Genomic DNA, 14,142 nt, shown 5'->3' on the forward strand with positions numbered 1-14,142 from the left:
CCAGGAATTAAAAGTGAGAGATATGAATGGTTTGAGATATGACATCAAATAAGCTTTTGTGCAAATAAATATCCAAAAAATCTGGTGGTCTGCATTTTTGGCAGCAAAGAGCAGTTCCAACCTAAACTGATTCTGTCTGCAAGGCACGTGTCGGCTTTGGAATGTGGACACTAGTCCCAAAAAAAAGTCTCTCCCATAGCAGGAATTGAACCAGTCAACCAGGAATACTAACTAAGTCTTTCTCCACATGGTGTAAGCAGTACAGTAAACAGCAAGACAGGTGTAAAAAAAAAAAAAAAAAAAAAAAGAGTGTTTTGCTTTGAATACAAAACATAAACATTACAAGAGCTAAAACACGCTACATGGTCAAGGTTTTTGGCACGTCAGTTGAATAATTTGAAGATCATGAGTTTTTTGCTCACAAGTGCCATCCTCCTTTTCTCAAGAGATTTTGTCACTAACTCTGAACTTTCCAATTCAGTTCTACACTGTTTCCGATTAGAAAGAACATGGGAGCCCTAATGACTGACAGGACACATGGCTTGTTGAGTCCCTTGACACTTTTGTGTAAAACTGTGTAGTTGAAAAAGGCTTAAGCTATGAAACAAAAGGAAATCTTTTGCAAAAGTCATAATGCATCGCCAATGTTAAGTATTTTTGTTGCAAAGTGAAAATCTACCAGAAACATTTTTGATTGAAAAACACGCGTCAGTCTTTGAATGGTGGCAGTAGCTAAGATAAAGGTGCATTCCCATACCGGGAGTCGAACCCGGGCCACCCGGGTGAGAACCAGGAATCCTAACCGCTAGACCATATGGGAAAAGATGCGCTAACGTCTCAGTGACATTATGAAAAAAATAAGTTTTCTGCTATGCACAATAAACTTCTGCAGATCTGCAGGTGCAACTTGCTTCGTTAGCGCAGTAGGTAGTGCGTCAGTCTCGTAATCTGAAGGTTGTCAGTTTGAGCCTCACACGGGGCACTGTTCCCTCCTTTTCTCGAGAGATTTTGTCACCAACTTAGAACTTTTCCATTCAATTCTACGTTTTCCATTAGAAAGGAAATGGGAATCCAAATAACTTACAGGACCCATGAGTTTTTGAGTCTCTTGACACTTTGGTGTAAAAAGGGGTGGTTGAGAATGAGTTGAGCTACGAATCCAAATTGAATCTTGCGTGAAGGGTCAGAATGAAGTGCCAAAACGCGGGCGTTCAGCATTTTTGCCTGAAAAAAACAAATCCTACCTGAAATACGTTTGTTTTAAAAACACACGTCAGTCTTTGAATGTTGGCAACGGTGTAGAAAAGGATGTGTTTCCATACCGGGAGTCGAACCCAGGCCACCTGGGTGAAAACCAGGAATCCTAAGCGCTAGACCATACGGGAGAAGATTTACTGCCAGCTCACTTACAATATGAAAAAAAAGAGGTGTACTGCTTTGCACAAGCAACTTCCGCAGATTATTACATGCATCTTGCCTCGTTAGCGCAGCAGGTAGCGCGTCAGTCTCGTAATCTGAAGGTCGTGAGTTCGATTCTCACATGGGGCACTGGTACCTTGTTTCCGTAACTGATTTTGCCACTATCTTGGCTAGAGAGTCACAGCTCTTTTCCATTCAGTAACAAAACATCACCAATTGATGGAAGGGGAGCTCCAATGACAGACAGGGATAAAGGCTTGTTGAGTCCCTTAACACCCAGGAATTAAAAGTGAGAGATATGAATGGTTTGAGATATGACATCAAATAAGCTTTTGTGCAAATAAATATCCAAAAAATCTGGTGGTCTGCATTTTTGGCAGCAAAGAGCAGTTCCAACCTAAACTGATTCTGTCTGCAAGGCACGTGTCGGCTTTGGAATGTGGACACTAGTCCCAAAAAAAAGTCTCTCCCATAGCAGGAATTGAACCAGTCAACCAGGAATACTAACTAAGTCTTTCTCCACATGGTGTAAGCAGTACAGTAAACAGCAAGACAGGTGTAAAAAAAAAAAAAAAAAAAAAAAGAGTGTTTTGCTTTGAATACAAAACATAAACATTACAAGAGCTAAAACACGCTACATGGTCAAGGTTTTTGGCACGTCAGTTGAATAATTTGAAGATCATGAGTTTTTTGCTCACAAGTGCCATCCTCCTTTTCTCAAGAGATTTTGTCACTAACTCTGAACTTTCCAATTCAGTTCTACACTGTTTCCGATTAGAAAGAACATGGGAGCCCTAATGACTGACAGGACACATGGCTTGTTGAGTCCCTTGACACTTTTGTGTAAAACTGTGTAGTTGAAAAAGGCTTAAGCTATGAAACAAAAGGAAATCTTTTGCAAAAGTCATAATGCATCGCCAATGTTAAGTATTTTTGTTGCAAAGTGAAAATCTACCAGAAACATTTTTGATTGAAAAACACGCGTCAGTCTTTGAATGGTGGCAGTAGCTAAGATAAAGGTGCATTCCCATACCGGGAGTCGAACCCGGGCCACCCGGGTGAGAACCAGGAATCCTAACCGCTAGACCATATGGGAAAAGATGCGCTAACGTCTCAGTGACATTATGAAAAAAATAAGTTTTCTGCTATGCACAATAAACTTCTGCAGATCTGCAGGTGCAACTTGCTTCGTTAGCGCAGTAGGTAGTGCGTCAGTCTCGTAATCTGAAGGTTGTGAGTTTGAGCCTCACACGGGGCACTGTTCCCTCCTTTTCTCGAGAGATTTTGTCACCAACTTAGAACTTTTCCATTCAATTCTACGTTTTCCATTAGAAAGGAAATGGGAATCCAAATAACTTACAGGACCCATGAGTTGTTGAGTCTCTTGACACTTTGGTGTAAAAAGGGGTGGTTGAGAATGAGTTGAGCTACGAATCCAAATTGAATCTTGCGTGAAGGGTCAGAATGAAGTGCCAAAACGCGGGCGTTCAGCATTTTTGCCTGAAAAAAACAAATCCTACCTGAAATACGTTTGTTTTAAAAACACACGTCAGTCTTTGAATGTTGGCAACGGTGTAGAAAAGGATGTGTTTCCATACCGGGAGTCGAACCCAGGCCACCTGGGTGAAAACCAGGAATCCTAAGCGCTAGACCATACGGGAGAAGATTTACTGCCAGCTCACTTACAATATGAAAAAAAAGAGGTGTACTGCTTTGCACAAGCAACTTCCGCAGATTATTACATGCATCTTGCCTCGTTAGCGCAGCAGGTAGCGCGTCAGTCTCGTAATCTGAAGGTCGTGAGTTCGATTCTCACATGGGGCACTGGTACCTTGTTTCCGTAACTGATTTTGCCACTATCTTGGCTAGAGAGTCACAGCTCTTTTCCATTCAGTAACAAAACATCACCAATTGATGGAAGGGGAGCTCCAATGACAGACAGGGATAAAGGCTTGTTGAGTCCCTTAACACCCAGGAATTAAAAGTGAGAGATATGAATGGTTTGAGATATGACATCAAATAAGCTTTTGTGCAAATAAATATCCAAAAAATCTGGTGGTCTGCATTTTTGGCAGCAAAGAGCAGTTCCAACCTAAACTGATTCTGTCTGCAAGGCACGTGTCGGCTTTGGAATGTGGACACTAGTCCCAAAAAAAAGTCTCTCCCATAGCAGGAATTGAACCAGTCAACCAGGAATACTAACTAAGTCTTTCTCCACATGGTGTAAGCAGTACAGTAAACAGCAAGACAGGTGTAAAAAAAAAAAAAAAAAAAAAAAGAGTGTTTTGCTTTGAATACAAAACATAAACATTACAAGAGCTAAAACACGCTACATGGTCAAGGTTTTTGGCACGTCAGTTGAATAATTTGAAGATCATGAGTTTTTTGCTCACAAGTGCCATCCTCCTTTTCTCAAGAGATTTTGTCACTAACTCTGAACTTTCCAATTCAGTTCTACACTGTTTCCGATTAGAAAGAACATGGGAGCCCTAATGACTGACAGGACACATGGCTTGTTGAGTCCCTTGACACTTTTGTGTAAAACTGTGTAGTTGAAAAAGGCTTAAGCTATGAAACAAAAGGAAATCTTTTGCAAAAGTCATAATGCATCGCCAATGTTAAGTATTTTTGTTGCAAAGTGAAAATCTACCAGAAACATTTTTGATTGAAAAACACGCGTCAGTCTTTGAATGGTGGCAGTAGCTAAGATAAAGGTGCATTCCCATACCGGGAGTCGAACCCGGGCCACCCGGGTGAGAACCAGGAATCCTAACCGCTAGACCATATGGGAAAAGATGCGCTAACGTCTCTGTGACATTATGAAAAAAATAAGTTTTCTGCTATGCACAATAAACTTCTGCAGATCTGCAGGTGCAACTTGCTTCGTTAGCGCAGTAGGTAGTGCGTCAGTCTCGTAATCTGAAGGTTGTGAGTTTGAGCCTCACACGGGGCACTGTTCCCTCCTTTTCTCGAGAGATTTTGTCACCAACTTAGAACTTTTCCATTCAATTCTACGTTTTCCATTAGAAAGGAAATGGGAATCCAAATAACTTACAGGACCCATGAGTTGTTGAGTCTCTTGACACTTTGGTGTAAAAAGGGGTGGTTGAGAATGAGTTGAGCTACGAATCCAAATTGAATCTTGCGTGAAGGGTCAGAATGAAGTGCCAAAACGCGGGCGTTCAGCATTTTTGCCTGAAAAAAACAAATCCTACCTGAAATACGTTTGTTTTAAAAACACACGTCAGTCTTTGAATGTTGGCAACGGTGTAGAAAAGGATGTGTTTCCATACCGGGAGTCGAACCCAGGCCACCTGGGTGAAAACCAGGAATCCTAAGCGCTAGACCATACGGGAGAAGATTTACTGCCAGCTCACTTACAATATGAAAAAAAAGAGGTGTACTGCTTTGCACAAGCAACTTCCGCAGATTATTACATGCATCTTGCCTCGTTAGCGCAGCAGGTAGCGCGTCAGTCTCGTAATCTGAAGGTCGTGAGTTCGATTCTCACATGGGGCACTGGTACCTTGTTTCCGTAACTGATTTTGCCACTATCTTGGCTAGAGAGTCACAGCTCTTTTCCATTCAGTAACAAAACATCACCAATTGATGGAAGGGGAGCTCCAATGACAGACAGGGATAAAGGCTTGTTGAGTCCCTTAACACCCAGGAATTAAAAGTGAGAGATATGAATGGTTTGAGATATGACATCAAATAAGCTTTTGTGCAAATAAATATCCAAAAAATCTGGTGGTCTGCATTTTTGGCAGCAAAGAGCAGTTCCAACCTAAACTGATTCTGTCTGCAAGGCACGTGTCGGCTTTGGAATGTGGACACTAGTCCCAAAAAAAAGTCTCTCCCATAGCAGGAATTGAACCAGTCAACCAGGAATACTAACTAAGTCTTTCTCCACATGGTGTAAGCAGTACAGTAAACAGCAAGACAGGTGTAAAAAAAAAAAAAAAAAAAAAAGAGTGTTTTGCTTTGAATACAAAACATAAACATTACAAGAGCTAAAACACGCTACATGGTCAAGGTTTTTGGCACGTCAGTTGAATAATTTGAAGATCATGAGTTTTTTGCTCACAAGTGCCATCCTCCTTTTCTCAAGAGATTTTGTCACTAACTCTGAACTTTCCAATTCAGTTCTACACTGTTTCCGATTAGAAAGAACATGGGAGCCCTAATGACTGACAGGACACATGGCTTGTTGAGTCCCTTGACACTTTTGTGTAAAACTGTGTAGTTGAAAAAGGCTTAAGCTATGAAACAAAAGGAAATCTTTTGCAAAAGTCATAATGCATCGCCAATGTTAAGTATTTTTGTTGCAAAGTGAAAATCTACCAGAAACATTTTTGATTGAAAAACACGCGTCAGTCTTTGAATGGTGGCAGTAGCTAAGATAAAGGTGCATTCCCATACCGGGAGTCGAACCCGGGCCACCCGGGTGAGAACCAGGAATCCTAACCGCTAGACCATATGGGAAAAGATGCGCTAACGTCTCAGTGACATTATGAAAAAAATAAGTTTTCTGCTATGCACAATAAACTTCTGCAGATCTGCAGGTGCAACTTGCTTCGTTAGCGCAGTAGGTAGTGCGTCAGTCTCGTAATCTGAAGGTTGTGAGTTTGAGCCTCACACGGGGCACTGTTCCCTCCTTTTCTCGAGAGATTTTGTCACCAACTTAGAACTTTTCCATTCAATTCTACGTTTTCCATTAGAAAGGAAATGGGAATCCAAATAACTTACAGGACCCATGAGTTGTTGAGTCTCTTGACACTTTGGTGTAAAAAGGGGTGGTTGAGAATGAGTTGAGCTACGAATCCAAATTGAATCTTGCGTGAAGGGTCAGAATGAAGTGCCAAAACGCGGGCGTTCAGCATTTTTGCCTGAAAAAAACAAATCCTACCTGAAATACGTTTGTTTTAAAAACACACGTCAGTCTTTGAATGTTGGCAACGGTGTAGAAAAGGATGTGTTTCCATACCGGGAGTCGAACCCAGGCCACCTGGGTGAAAACCAGGAATCCTAAGCGCTAGACCATACGGGAGAAGATTTACTGCCAGCTCACTTACAATATGAAAAAAAAGAGGTGTACTGCTTTGCACAAGCAACTTCCGCAGATTATTACATGCATCTTGCCTCGTTAGCGCAGCAGGTAGCGCGTCAGTCTCGTAATCTGAAGGTCGTGAGTTCGATTCTCACATGGGGCACTGGTACCTTGTTTCCGTAACTGATTTTGCCACTATCTTGGCTAGAGAGTCACAGCTCTTTTCCATTCAGTAACAAAACATCACCAATTGATGGAAGGGGAGCTCCAATGACAGACAGGGATAAAGGCTTGTTGAGTCCCTTAACACCCAGGAATTAAAAGTGAGAGATATGAATGGTTTGAGATATGACATCAAATAAGCTTTTGTGCAAATAAATATCCAAAAAATCTGGTGGTCTGCATTTTTGGCAGCAAAGAGCAGTTCCAACCTAAACTGATTCTGTCTGCAAGGCACGTGTCGGCTTTGGAATGTGGACACTAGTCCCAAAAAAAAGTCTCTCCCATAGCAGGAATTGAACCAGTCAACCAGGAATACTAACTAAGTCTTTCTCCACATGGTGTAAGCAGTACAGTAAACAGCAAGACAGGTGTAAAAAAAAAAAAAAAAAAAAAGAGTGTTTTGCTTTGAATACAAAACATAAACATTACAAGAGCTAAAACACGCTACATGGTCAAGGTTTTTGGCACGTCAGTTGAATAATTTGAAGATCATGAGTTTTTTGCTCACAAGTGCCATCCTCCTTTTCTCAAGAGATTTTGTCACTAACTCTGAACTTTCCAATTCAGTTCTACACTGTTTCCGATTAGAAAGAACATGGGAGCCCTAATGACTGACAGGACACATGGCTTGTTGAGTCCCTTGACACTTTTGTGTAAAACTGTGTAGTTGAAAAAGGCTTAAGCTATGAAACAAAAGGAAATCTTTTGCAAAAGTCATAATGCATCGCCAATGTTAAGTATTTTTGTTGCAAAGTGAAAATCTACCAGAAACATTTTTGATTGAAAAACACGCGTCAGTCTTTGAATGGTGGCAGTAGCTAAGATAAAGGTGCATTCCCATACCGGGAGTCGAACCCGGGCCACCCGGGTGAGAACCAGGAATCCTAACCGCTAGACCATATGGGAAAAGATGCGCTAACGTCTCAGTGACATTATGAAAAAAATAAGTTTTCTGCTATGCACAATAAACTTCTGCAGATCTGCAGGTGCAACTTGCTTCGTTAGCGCAGTAGGTAGTGCGTCAGTCTCGTAATCTGAAGGTTGTGAGTTTGAGCCTCACACGGGGCACTGTTCCCTCCTTTTCTCGAGAGATTTTGTCACCAACTTAGAACTTTTCCATTCAATTCTACGTTTTCCATTAGAAAGGAAATGGGAATCCAAATAACTTACAGGACCCATGAGTTGTTGAGTCTCTTGACACTTTGGTGTAAAAAGGGGTGGTTGAGAATGAGTTGAGCTACGAATCCAAATTGAATCTTGCGTGAAGGGTCAGAATGAAGTGCCAAAACGCGGGCGTTCAGCATTTTTGCCTGAAAAAAACAAATCCTACCTGAAATACGTTTGTTTTAAAAACACACGTCAGTCTTTGAATGTTGGCAACGGTGTAGAAAAGGATGTGTTTCCATACCGGGAGTCGAACCCAGGCCACCTGGGTGAAAACCAGGAATCCTAAGCGCTAGACCATACGGGAGAAGATTTACTGCCAGCTCACTTACAATATGAAAAAAAAGAGGTGTACTGCTTTGCACAAGCAACTTCCGCAGATTATTACATGCATCTTGCCTCGTTAGCGCAGCAGGTAGCGCGTCAGTCTCGTAATCTGAAGGTCGTGAGTTCGATTCTCACATGGGGCACTGGTACCTTGTTTCCGTAACTGATTTTGCCACTATCTTGGCTAGAGAGTCACAGCTCTTTTCCATTCAGTAACAAAACATCACCAATTGATGGAAGGGGAGCTCCAATGACAGACAGGGATAAAGGCTTGTTGAGTCCCTTAACACCCAGGAATTAAAAGTGAGAGATATGAATGGTTTGAGATATGACATCAAATAAGCTTTTGTGCAAATAAATATCCAAAAAATCTGGTGGTCTGCATTTTTGGCAGCAAAGAGCAGTTCCAACCTAAACTGATTCTGTCTGCAAGGCACGTGTCGGCTTTGGAATGTGGACACTAGTCCCAAAAAAAAGTCTCTCCCATAGCAGGAATTGAACCAGTCAACCAGGAATACTAACTAAGTCTTTCTCCACATGGTGTAAGCAGTACAGTAAACAGCAAGACAGGTGTAAAAAAAAAAAAAAAAAAAAAGAGTGTTTTGCTTTGAATACAAAACATAAACATTACAAGAGCTAAAACACGCTACATGGTCAAGGTTTTTGGCACGTCAGTTGAATAATTTGAAGATCATGAGTTTTTTGCTCACAAGTGCCATCCTCCTTTTCTCAAGAGATTTTGTCACTAACTCTGAACTTTCCAATTCAGTTCTACACTGTTTCCGATTAGAAAGAACATGGGAGCCCTAATGACTGACAGGACACATGGCTTGTTGAGTCCCTTGACACTTTTGTGTAAAACTGTGTAGTTGAAAAAGGCTTAAGCTATGAAACAAAAGGAAATCTTTTGCAAAAGTCATAATGCATCGCCAATGTTAAGTATTTTTGTTGCAAAGTGAAAATCTACCAGAAACATTTTTGATTGAAAAACACGCGTCAGTCTTTGAATGGTGGCAGTAGCTAAGATAAAGGTGCATTCCCATACCGGGAGTCGAACCCGGGCCACCCGGGTGAGAACCAGGAATCCTAACCGCTAGACCATATGGGAAAAGATGCGCTAACGTCTCAGTGACATTATGAAAAAAATAAGTTTTCTGCTATGCACAATAAACTTCTGCAGATCTGCAGGTGCAACTTGCTTCGTTAGCGCAGTAGGTAGTGCGTCAGTCTCGTAATCTGAAGGTTGTGAGTTTGAGCCTCACACGGGGCACTGTTCCCTCCTTTTCTCGAGAGATTTTGTCACCAACTTAGAACTTTTCCATTCAATTCTACGTTTTCCATTAGAAAGGAAATGGGAATCCAAATAACTTACAGGACCCATGAGTTGTTGAGTCTCTTGACACTTTGGTGTAAAAAGGGGTGGTTGAGAATGAGTTGAGCTACGAATCCAAATTGAATCTTGCGTGAAGGGTCAGAATGAAGTGCCAAAACGCGGGCGTTCAGCATTTTTGCCTGAAAAAAACAAATCCTACCTGAAATACGTTTGTTTTAAAAACACACGTCAGTCTTTGAATGTTGGCAACGGTGTAGAAAAGGATGTGTTTCCATACCGGGAGTCGAACCCAGGCCACCTGGGTGAAAACCAGGAATCCTAAGCGCTAGACCATACGGGAGAAGATTTACTGCCAGCTCACTTACAATATGAAAAAAAAGAGGTGTACTGCTTTGCACAAGCAACTTCCGCAGATTATTACATGCATCTTGCCTCGTTAGCGCAGCAGGTAGCGCGTCAGTCTCGTAATCTGAAGGTCGTGAGTTCGATTCTCACATGGGGCACTGGTACCTTGTTTCCGTAACTGATTTTGCCACTATCTTGGCTAGAGAGTCACAGCTCTTTTCCATTCAGTAACAAAACATCACCAATTGATGGAAGGGGAGCTCCAATGACAGACAGGGATAAAGGCTTGTTGAGTCCCTTAACACCCAGGAATTAAAAGTGAGAGATATGAATGGTTTGAGATATGACATCAAATAAGCTTTTGTGCAAATAAATATCCAAAAAATCTGGTGGTCTGCATTTTTGGCAGCAAAGAGCAGTTCCAACCTAAACTGATTCTGTCTGCAAGGCACGTGTCGGCTTTGGAATGTGGACACTAGTCCCAAAAAAAAGTCTCTCCCATAGCAGGAATTGAACCAGTCAACCAGGAATACTAACTAAGTCTTTCTCCACATGGTGTAAGCAGTACAGTAAACAGCAAGACAGGTGTAAAAAAAAAAAAAAAAAAAAAGAGTGTTTTGCTTTGAATACAAAACATAAACATTACAAGAGCTAAAACACGCTACATGGTCAAGGTTTTTGGCACGTCAGTTGAATAATTTGAAGATCATGAGTTTTTTGCTCACAAGTGCCATCCTCCTTTTCTCAAGAGATTTTGTCACTAACTCTGAACTTTCCAATTCAGTTCTACACTGTTTCCGATTAGAAAGAACATGGGAGCCCTAATGACTGACAGGACACATGGCTTGTTGAGTCCCTTGACACTTTTGTGTAAAACTGTGTAGTTGAAAAAGGCTTAAGCTATGAAACAAAAGGAAATCTTTTGCAAAAGTCATAATGCATCGCCAATGTTAAGTATTTTTGTTGCAAAGTGAAAATCTACCAGAAACATTTTTGATTGAAAAACACGCGTCAGTCTTTGAATGGTGGCAGTAGCTAAGATAAAGGTGCATTCCCATACCGGGAGTCGAACCCGGGCCACCCGGGTGAGAACCAGGAATCCTAACCGCTAGACCATATGGGAAAAGATGCGCTAACGTCTCAGTGACATTATGAAAAAAATAAGTTTTCTGCTATGCACAATAAACTTCTGCAGATCTGCAGGTGCAACTTGCTTCGTTAGCGCAGTAGGTAGTGCGTCAGTCTCGTAATCTGAAGGTTGTGAGTTTGAGCCTCACACGGGGCACTGTTCCCTCCTTTTCTCGAGAGATTTTGTCACCAACTTAGAACTTTTCCATTCAATTCTACGTTTTCCATTAGAAAGGAAATGGGAATCCAAATAACTTACAGGACCCATGAGTTGTTGAGTCTCTTGACACTTTGGTGTAAAAAGGGGTGGTTGAGAATGAGTTGAGCTACGAATCCAAATTGAATCTTGCGTGAAGGGTCAGAATGAAGTGCCAAAACGCGGGCGTTCAGCATTTTTGCCTGAAAAAAACAAATCCTACCTGAAATACGTTTGTTTTAAAAACACACGTCAGTCTTTGAATGTTGGCAACGGTGTAGAAAAGGATGTGTTTCCATACCGGGAGTCGAACCCAGGCCACCTGGGTGAAAACCAGGAATCCTAAGCGCTAGACCATACGGGAGAAGATTTACTGCCAGCTCACTTACAATATGAAAAAAAAGAGGTGTACTGCTTTGCACAAGCAACTTCCGCAGATTATTACATGCATCTTGCCTCGTTAGCGCAGCAGGTAGCGCGTCAGTCTCGTAATCTGAAGGTCGTGAGTTCGATTCTCACATGGGGCACTGGTACCTTGTTTCCGTAACTGATTTTGCCACTATCTTGGCTAGAGAGTCACAGCTCTTTTCCATTCAGTAACAAAACATCACCAATTGATGGAAGGGGAGCTCCAATGACAGACAGGGATAAAGGCTTGTTGAGTCCCTTAACACCCAGGAATTAAAAGTGAGAGATATGAATGGTTTGAGATATGACATCAAATAAGCTTTTGTGCAAATAAATATCCAAAAAATCTGGTGGTCTGCATTTTTGGCAGCAAAGAGCAGTTCCAACCTAAACTGATTCTGTCTGCAAGGCACGTGTCGGCTTTGGAATGTGGACACTAGTCCCAAAAAAAAGTCTCTCCCATAGCAGGAATTGAACCAGTCAACCAGGAATACTAACTAAGTCTTTCTCCACATGGTGTAAGCAGTACAGTAAACAGCAAGACAGGTGTAAAAAAAAAAAAAAAAAAAAAGAGTGTTTTGCTTTGAATACAAAACATAAACATTACAAGAGCTAAAACACGCTACATGGTCAAGGTTTTTGGCACGTCAGTTGAATAATTTGAAGATCATGAGTTTTTTGCTCACAAGTGCCATCCTCCTTTTCTCAAGAGATTTTGTCACTAACTCTGAACTTTCCAATTCAGTTCTACACTGTTTCCGATTAGAAAGAACATGGGAGCCCTAATGACTGACAGGACACATGGCTTGTTGAGTCCCTTGACACTTTTGTGTAAAACTGTGTAGTTGAAAAAGGCTTAAGCTATGAAACAAAAGGAAATCTTTTGCAAAAGTCATAATGCATCGCCAATGTTAAGTATTTTTGTTGCAAAGTGAAAATCTACCAGAAACATTTTTGATTGAAAAACACGCGTCAGTCTTTGAATGGTGGCAGTAGCTAAGATAAAGGTGCATTCCCATACCGGGAGTCGAACCCGGGCCACCCGGGTGAGAACCAGGAATCCTAACCGCTAGACCATATGGGAAAAGATGCGCTAACGTCTCAGTGACATTATGAAAAAAATAAGTTTTCTGCTATGCACAATAAACTTCTGCAGATCTGCAGGTGCAACTTGCTTCGTTAGCGCAGTAGGTAGTGCGTCAGTCTCGTAATCTGAAGGTTGTGAGTTTGAGCCTCACACGGGGCACTGTTCCCTCCTTTTCTCGAGAGATTTTGTCACCAACTTAGAACTTTTCCATTCAATTCTACGTTTTCCATTAGAAAGGAAATGGGAATCCAAATAACTTACAGGACCCATGAGTTGTTGAGTCTCTTGACACTTTGGTGTAAAAAGGGGTGGTTGAGAATGAGTTGAGCTACGAATCCAAATTGAATCTTGCGTGAAGGGTCAGAATGAAGTGCCAAAACGCGGGCGTTCAGCATTTTTGCCTGAAAAAAACAAATCCTACCTGAAATACGTTTGTTTTAAAAACACACGTCAGTCTTTGAATGTTGGCAACGGTGTAGAAAAGGATGTGTTTCCATACCGGGAGTCGAACCCAGGCCACCTGGGTGAAAACCAGGAATCCTAAGCGCTAGACCATACGGGAGAAGATTTACTGCCAGCTCACTTACAATATGAAAAAAAAGAGGTGTACTGCTTTGCACAAGCAACTTCCGCAGATTATTACATGCATCTTGCCTCGTTAGCGCAGCAGGTAGCGCGTCAGTCTCGTAATCTGAAGGTCGTGAGTTCGATTCTCACATGGGGCACTGGTACCTTGTTTCCGTAACTGATTTTGCCACTATCTTGGCTAGAGAGTCACAGCTCTTTTCCATTCAGTAACAAAACATCACCAATTGATGGAAGGGGAGCTCCAATGACAGACAGGGATAAAGGCTTGTTGAGTCCCTTAACACCCAGGAATTAAAAGTGAGAGATATGAATGGTTTGAGATATGACATCAAATAAGCTTTTGTGCAAATAAATATCCAAAAAATCTGGTGGTCTGCATTTTTGGCAGCAAAGAGCAGTTCCAACCTAAACTGATTCTGTCTGCAAGGCACGTGTCGGCTTTGGAATGTGGACACTAGTCCCAAAAAAAAGTCTCTCCCATAGCAGGAATTGAACCAGTCAACCAGGAATACTAACTAAGTCTTTCTCCACATGGTGTAAGCAGTACAGTAAACAGCAAGACAGGTGTAAAAAAAAAAAAAAAAAAAAAGAGTGTTTTGCTTTGAATACAAAACATAAACATTACAAGAGCTAAAACACGCTACATGGTCAAGGTTTTTGGCACGTCAGTTGAATAATTTGAAGATCATGAGTTTTTTGCTCACAAGTGCCATCCTCCTTTTCTCAAGAGATTTTGTCACTAACTCTGAACTTTCCAATTCAGTTCTACACTGTTTCCGATTAGAAAGAACATGGGAGCCCTAATGACTGACAGGACACATGGCTTGTTGAGTCCCTTGACACTTTTGTGTAAAACTGTGTAGTTGAAAAAGGCT

General features: G+C 41.5%; 8 non-coding genes across 8 annotated transcripts; all 8 read left to right on the forward strand.

Moving 5' to 3' along the window:
- Positions 1-1,475: 1,475 nt before the first annotated feature.
- Positions 1,476-1,548, forward strand: TRNAT-CGU (transfer RNA threonine (anticodon CGU)). Its single transcript has one exon. It is a non-coding gene; the product is annotated as a tRNA-Thr (tRNA).
- Positions 1,549-3,170: 1,622 nt separating this feature from the next.
- Positions 3,171-3,243, forward strand: TRNAT-CGU (transfer RNA threonine (anticodon CGU)). The gene has a single exon. It is a non-coding gene; the product is annotated as a tRNA-Thr (tRNA).
- Positions 3,244-4,865: 1,622 nt separating this feature from the next.
- TRNAT-CGU (transfer RNA threonine (anticodon CGU)) lies at positions 4,866-4,938 on the forward strand. The gene has a single exon. It is a non-coding gene; the product is annotated as a tRNA-Thr (tRNA).
- Positions 4,939-6,559: 1,621 nt separating this feature from the next.
- Positions 6,560-6,632, forward strand: TRNAT-CGU (transfer RNA threonine (anticodon CGU)). The gene has a single exon. It is a non-coding gene; the product is annotated as a tRNA-Thr (tRNA).
- A 1,620-nt stretch (positions 6,633-8,252) lies between these two features.
- Positions 8,253-8,325, forward strand: TRNAT-CGU (transfer RNA threonine (anticodon CGU)). Its single transcript has one exon. It is a non-coding gene; the product is annotated as a tRNA-Thr (tRNA).
- Positions 8,326-9,945: 1,620 nt separating this feature from the next.
- On the forward strand, positions 9,946-10,018 carry TRNAT-CGU (transfer RNA threonine (anticodon CGU)). Its single transcript has one exon. It is a non-coding gene; the product is annotated as a tRNA-Thr (tRNA).
- Positions 10,019-11,638: 1,620 nt separating this feature from the next.
- On the forward strand, positions 11,639-11,711 carry TRNAT-CGU (transfer RNA threonine (anticodon CGU)). Its single transcript has one exon. It is a non-coding gene; the product is annotated as a tRNA-Thr (tRNA).
- A 1,620-nt stretch (positions 11,712-13,331) lies between these two features.
- On the forward strand, positions 13,332-13,404 carry TRNAT-CGU (transfer RNA threonine (anticodon CGU)). The gene has a single exon. It is a non-coding gene; the product is annotated as a tRNA-Thr (tRNA).
- Positions 13,405-14,142: the final 738 nt, after the last annotated feature.

The sequence above is a fragment of the Phyllobates terribilis genome, unplaced genomic scaffold, assembly GCF_046119375.1.
Source record: "Phyllobates terribilis strain yellow unplaced genomic scaffold, ASM4611937v1 Scaffold_1042__1_contigs__length_457206, whole genome shotgun sequence".
Lineage (NCBI taxonomy): Eukaryota > Metazoa > Chordata > Amphibia > Anura > Dendrobatidae > Phyllobates > Phyllobates terribilis.